At 41.4% G+C, this 7,608-nt stretch overlaps 1 pseudogene; it reads left to right on the top strand.

Annotated features, from left to right (window-relative positions):
- Nucleotides 1-801: 801 nt before the first annotated feature.
- On the top strand, nt 802-7,608 carry LOC139742746 (arylsulfatase J-like; annotated as a pseudogene).

Below are 7,608 nucleotides of genomic sequence, written 5' to 3' on the forward strand. Positions count from 1 at the left end.
TGTTGCTGTCAGTAATTACCAGCAGTTGCGCCCGGTGCGCCCCCTCCCCTTAATTTCTAAAGCAAAAAAATATAGCTGCCAACGGCAGTTTGGGGACTTAAAATGTCAAAATTTTCAAGCTCGCTCGCTTCGCTCGCTCGCATTTAATCGTTATGCCATTCTCCTGATGTTACTGCCAGCAACTGCCAGCAGTTGCACCCGGTGCAACCCCCTTAATTTCCAAAGCAAATATATATATATATATATATATATACATATATATATATATATATATACATATATTATTATACATAGCTACAAACGGCAGTTTGGGGACTGTAAAATATCAAAATTTTCAAGCTCGCTCGCTCCGCTCGCTCGCATTTAATTGTACAATTATGCAATTCTGATGTTGATTCCGGCCATGAGGTGCGCCCCCCCCCCCCCCAATGTCTTGACCCACGGTACGCCACTGAACACCCCCCTCTAAAAAATCCTGGGTACGCCTATGTAGGCCTACCATCCCTTCAACTGTCAACCAAAACAAAACATAATCAGAGGATGTCAAAGCAAATCTCAAACTCACCTGCGGAAACTCTTGATAGGGTATAGTATCTGCGTGTGTACTTTATTAATCCCGAATCAATTATTTGTCCGCCAGATTCCAGCCGTTATTTCCCATAGTAGTCCGTTGCGCGGACGGGTTTGCATGTTCTATGTCTATATGTATGTTGCATTTAAGTCTTAGTGATACTCGTATTACCAGTCGCTAAAGTTGCTGAAGTTGCCAGTCACTGAAGTTAGTCCACAGTCGGCTGCAAGATGCTACTGACGATGTCGACTTCCATCTGCTTTCGAGTAGCCGTAGTCGCTACCATCACCTGCTTCGTCGCCGATGCCTCCCCGCCCTCCCCGCACATCGTGTTTGTGATTGTCGATGATATGGGATTCAACGATGTCGGTTACCATAGCAACGAGTCGGAGATTGAGACGCCCGTACTAGACGATCTAGCCGGTCGAGGAGTGAGGCTGGAGAATTACTATGTTGCCCCTTTGTGCACTCCTACACGAAGCATGTTATTGACTGGGCGATATTTGGTGAGGAAATGATTCTCCTTCATATTAGGACAATCTACGTTGTATATAATTGTAATGAAAGGTGTATAGTCTCTACTCACCTTCGTAAACGCTGAGAATAATGTTTGTGTAGATAAATATCAGAGGACTGGTTCCATGAATGAGTCTTATAACCGTAAGCGTGCTGTGATGCCGCTTGAATTCGTATACCATCTTCCTCACTATTCTATATCACATCCATCGCTGAAGAGAAGCAAGATATGACATGTCGGGATTTAATCATAATGACATGTCGGGATGTGTAAGTAGGCCAAAACCGGTATATCATTAAAGCAAGGGGTGTAATAGTATAGTAACAAATAAGTGAAATCTCAGGTTGTTACTTCAGCGAAGAAGGAGGTTAATTGGTTTGTCCGTGTACAAAATAACTAAAAAAGTTATGAACGGATTCAAATAAAACTAGCAGGAAAAGCTGATGAGGACAAAACAGATGACTCAATTTTGGTAGTGATCAGGGAATTTTTCTGTGGATTTTGGGAGGACCTCTGATCTTTTTACAGATTGGGCCAATGAACTTGGAGGCTGATGACGTAAACAAAAAGCTTCTATATCGGGAATGTCTGTAAAGGCCTATAAATTTTTGTCTTTTGCTTGTTTGTTTGTTTGTTTGCACGGCATATGCCATGGGCCGGTACGGCAGCGCTTGCCAGCACTCTCCGCAGAAATTGATCACAGCATGCGACATCGTTTCAGTAAATTTAGTTTCCCGAGCTGCATTGCCCGTGATTGCATGGTAACTAGATCTTCTTCGGCTATTATACAGCAAGAAAGTTCGCGAGAAGTGCAAAACTTTCATGTACACGTAAGAAGGCAGTGTATATTCTGTCAGTGTTAGCTGCCTCGAAGCTGCTGAACTGATATTTTATCATATAAAACAGATATTCCCCAGTGTTATCTAATCATGACATCTAGTTCCGGGGTCAACTGTACGTCATGCGTTCTATTTCTTTTGTAGTCAGGAAACAAAGCATTGGTTAGTTTGATTAACAGCGCTTATTTCTGTCACCCTTCCTTCCAATAAATGTAGAAACACTTCGCAAGCATTACTCATGTAAATTTGAAAATGTGCATATAGGGCCGAAGTACCTTCCCGCCATTTCAACAGATATCATGACAATTACATTGTTACGTAGAGCCTACGTAACATCTTGTATCAGTGTATCGTTACATTATCATGAGATAGCGATTATGATGAAGTGTACAGTATATCAATGATTTCAATATACCTTAAAGCTAATGAATACAGGTTGAAGATCCAACATTGGCAAGGATTTAATGTTAACGGTGACTCGTTTTTAAAGGGATAGTACAGTTTTGGTTGAGATGAGAAATAGGCTTTCGAATTTTTGTAAGATACCAAGAAAACACTTATGATATAGCACAGAGCATACCATTTTAAGAGGAATTCAAAGTTTATTTGATGAAAATCGGGTTTGGAATAACTGAAACTTCCAAAAACAAAGTAAAACAAAGCGATCGTTACAAAGTGTGGGTCCCACACTTTATTAGAATCGTTCTTTTTTGGATATCTCAGCCATTTCAAAACCAATTTTTATCAAATAAACGTTGAATTCCTCATAAAATTGCATGCTCTTTCATATTTCATATGAGATTTCTCATTATCTCATCTAAAAATGTTAGAAACCTGAAATTAGGTCTCAACCAGAACTGTACGATCCCTTTAATGTCATTCCGTCGGCTAGATTCATAATGGTCAGCAGCACGGCGTGATCAAACCGGTCATGCCCAAGTGCCTTCCGCTGGACGATGCCACATTGGCCGAGAAATTGACCGAGGCGAACTATTCTACCCACATGGTGGGCAAATGGCACCTGGGTTTTTACAAGAAGGCGTGCTGACCGATGAACAGGGGTTTCCAGTCATTTTTCGGTGAGGGTACTCATTATTCTTTATATTTCTCCCTTTTCGAACTCCCAGAACATTTTTGTCCATCGTTATTGTTATCATCGACTCAGTTGCAATAAAAAACATCTCGACGGAATAATTTCATGAATTTGAATATTTTTCGCAGTACCCGCTGCACGCCATAAGGTTTAGAATCAACACTTGCTGCATGTCGAGCGGAAGCTCGATGGTCTAGTGGAAATGACGCCTGTCCGGAGATCAGCGGTAGTAGGTTCAATCCCTGCTCTATTACGTACGCCCATGATTTCTTTTGTCATGTCTACTACTAAAACACTGATCAAATCAGTGCTTATTTACGTCGATGTAAGGAAATATGTCAATCAGTTGCAAGTGAAAATATGTATTTCAAAATGAGAGCAGAAAAGGGTCGATTTCATAAATAATGTATGGGGCTCCAAGTGTCGCATGGTCTCTTTTGTTTCGAAATCAGTCATTGCGTCGACGAAAATAACAACTGCATTTCGTAACGGATCTCGTTACGAAATGAGTATCTTTTTTAGGTAGAATAAGCGCTTTATAAGAGTCTCTCTATTTTTTATTAATGACGGATTTCATAAAGAAAAAGACAATGTGACATTTGGCGCCCCATAGACCAAATGTTTATTATTATTATTATTATTATCAGACGTTCAGATGAATTATTGTTGAATGAATTAAAACTTACAATGATGTCAGGGCTGCTGCTCGGTAGAGGCAACCATTTTTCCCACAACGTGACGTATGAAATCACCGCGGCAGACAGCTGCGGTCGCGACTTAACCGGCATGGATCTTCGCGACGGCGAGACCAACGTCCAGCCCGACTACGAAGGCGAGTACTCCACGAAGATCTTCACGGAGAGGGCCCAGGAGATCATTCGAAGTCACAACGCCGATAAGGTGAGGGAATGTGTGTGTGATATTTATGTGTGTGAGAGTTTGAATAAGAGAGAACGAGCAATGAAAAAAGAATAAGAGAGAGTTATATGTATAATTAGAGGAGATATAAGACTGAAAGGAAGGGAGGAGGAGGAGGTAGAGAGGGGAAGGAAAGAAGAAGAGAAACAGAAATAATGGGGAAGAGAGAAGAAAGAGAGATGGAAAGTGTTTAACACACACACATAACACACCCCGCTCGCTGTGTGTGGTTTTCTGTGTGTAATGTGTGTGAGCTATAAGATATATAATATACATATATTATATACATATATATATATATATATATATATATATATATATATATATATTATGTGAGATATGAGAACATATAAAGGAAGGAGAAATCGGTGCGTAGCTTCGACATCATTATTCCTCTTACTGTTCCTCCTTTTTTATATATATATATATATATGTATATATATATATACATATATATAATTATATAAATATATATATATATATATATATACATGTAGTATATAATCAAGAAGAGAAGGACGACATAAAGGAATACGAGAGATACAGGAAGAGAGTATGAAAGTTGAAATATGAAGATGGACAGAGAGGCCGTCGCGAAGAGAGAAAAATAGAGGTAGAAAGAGTTTAAAAGACCCAGGGAAGTGTGTGTGTGTGTGTGTGTGTGTGGGTGTGTGTTTGTGAAAGCGAGAGGGAGAGACAAAAAAAAAAAACTACGCGAAATGACAACGCCTATCGATCATTTATTGATTAATTCAATAGTTTATTTATCTATCTATCTATCTATACATCTATCTACTTACCTACCTATCTCTCTCTCATTATATCTACGTACAATGTATCTATTTTTAAGAGCCGGAAAATTTTATAAGTTGTTGATGATGATGTTGAAGATGATAATGATGATGAAAATGAAAATGATGATGATGATGAAGAATATAATGATGATGATGATGATGGTGTTGATGATGCTGATGATGATGAAAGTAATGATGAAGATGATGATGATGATGAAGATAATGATGGTGGTGATGATGATGCAAATATATAATGATGAAGATGATGATGGAGATGATGATAAAGATGACGATCATGATATTGGTAAACACAGACAAACTCGAAAATGAAGGTTCATCTTCTCTGCTGTCAATTGACGCGCAGCCCATGTTCCTGTATCTCGCCTACCAAGCTCCGCACTTACCGATCCAGGTACCAGACTCCTACGCATACCCGCGAAGCATCATCGAGAATAAGGATCGCCGGTACTACGCCGGTATGATAACGTACTTAGACGAGTCGATCGGGAATCTCACGAACACCCTGGTATCGGAGGGACTGTGGAACGATACCGTCTTTGTGTTTACATCAGGTGAGAATAGATCACGTGCTAGAATCTTACTTGGGAGCGCACTAAATGGAAGAACCACATTCCTATGATTTGGATCTGTGATTATATTGTAATGATATTTGTATATCAAATATAAAGTTTGCGATGAAGTAGAATAAAACTTTTTTCAAGTCGAGACCTATTTTTTTTCTTCTTCTTCTTTTCGCTGATCACGCCATCACTGTTTATCACATTCACGGAATTACCCCAAAATGCCTCTATATCGCTTGATTTAAATCTTGCAATAATCATGCAATAATGGTTTCGTACAATACGTGTATATTGATTGTCGCGGTACAGCGTCGAGTCAAACTAACGGCTCGTTCGAATTTTTTCAGAGCCCGCTCTGCTCTGGTACGAACCATTATTGCATGATTACTAAGACATGAGAGCACTTTGGGGCGAGTAATTCCCACAGTGTTAGTTATATGAAAGGTACTTTAACCTGAAACACAAACTAAGACAAGGAAACTCAGGGAAACTTTTGAGGTACCAAAACTTTATATTATCTTTAAATCAAGCAGGATCCTAGCATAGACTAAAGTAGCCTTTTATCAAGGCCCTCTCGCTGTAAGATGGCTATAACGAGGGCGAAGCGAGCCCAGCCGAGCGCAAACCCACTTGGCTGGGCTGTCTTCACCATTCAGTGAGAGGGCCTTGACAAAAGGCTAATGCAAAAGGCGGAAGAATTTCCGTATTATTGAGAATGACATCCGGGATCTTGATGATTCTTCCGTTGTCATTTCATTGCCCATCATCGATTTCGACCAGACAATGGGGGCGTCCCGGACAGAAATGCAGGTACCAACTGGCCTCTGCGAGGCCGCAAGGGCAACTACTTCGAAGGAGGGATTCGCACTGTAGGCTTCATCACCAGTCCCTTGCTGCCTGCCAGCGTAAGGGGCACCACTAGCACTGCACTGATGCACGTGAGTGACTGGTTTCCAACACTACTCGAAGGCGTTGCCGGGGCAACCATAAATGAGACAGAGCTGCAGTTGGATGGCGTCAACATGTGGGACACCATCACGTATGTATAAAACTTGGAAGAATACAATGTTGCCCTGACGCCAAGACTAGGCCTATGTCTTGATGACTATCTAAATCAATGTGCACGCCTTAATTCTATAACTTCGAGGATAAGCTTGTAGATATAAATGGGGCGTCACGTGTCGCATGGTTCTCTTTCGTCACTAAATCGACAAAATTGTCATTCTGTGGACGAAATTGTTATTTCGTTAGCGAAATTGTCATTCCATGGCGAAATTACCGATGACGAAAGTGACCATGCGATACTTGGCGCCCCATATACCTACCAACGAGCTTATCCTCGAAATTAACTTATTCTCGAAGTTTAGGATCACCGTCTAGATCTGAACATAAGTACATTGTACTAAGTGTTTTCGAAATCTTCTTTCAGGAATGGGTCATCGGGTAGTAATGACCGTGAGATCGTCTACAATATCAACCCGCTGATGCAGAGGCCGAGCTCGATCGAATCCAAGTACGACAACCAGTCTCACATCTTTGACGTGGGCATTCAAGCCGCCATCAGACGGGGGGACATGAAGCTCATCACCGGGTACCAAGGTAGGAAGAAATGCGATGAAAACCACCAAAATACAAACAATAACACATATATATATTAAAAGGACACGAAAGAACAGTCAAGCATAATCTCCTTTTGGAATACGTGTAAATCAGAAAGACAAACAAACAGCCAAATCGTAAAATTCGTAAAAGCGTCAAAGTAGTTTGTGGTATTTTCTGGCTGTGGAGAGTCAAGACGCATCTTCGTCCAGAATGCTAAAAGTTGTTAACTCAACTTCCGTGTTTTTGAAATAGGCCTACATCCATCTGCCCATCCATATGACTGTCACTATATCCGTCTGTTCATGTGTTTGTTTATCTGCCTTTGTGTTTTTTCCTCTCCAACTTTCCATTTCACTGCAAGCCGTTACTCGATCTATACCTTCTTTTCATCATCAGTTTTGTGTTTTTGCATGGTCAGCGAAACCAGAGTGGTTTCCTCCGCCCGAATCCGGCCTGTCCAACGTAAGTGCCAACGACACCGCGGGAAAAGCCGTCTGGCTCTTCAACATCACCGCCGACCCACTGGAGGAGAACGACCTCTCCGACTCGATGGGCGACGTGGTAGACGATCTTCTCGGCCGTCTGTGGGACTACTACAACAGCACCCGCTTTGTGCCTCCCGTCAACGAGCGCAAGGACTGCGACTCGGACCCCGTCCTCCACGGTGACCTCTGGACATGTTGGGAGTGCTAG

The sequence above is a fragment of the Diadema antillarum genome, unplaced genomic scaffold (genome assembly GCF_040938485.1).
Source record: "Diadema antillarum isolate AM-2024a unplaced genomic scaffold, OU_Dant_1.0 seq00001018_RagTag, whole genome shotgun sequence".
NCBI classification, from domain to species: domain Eukaryota; kingdom Metazoa; phylum Echinodermata; class Echinoidea; order Diadematoida; family Diadematidae; genus Diadema; species Diadema antillarum.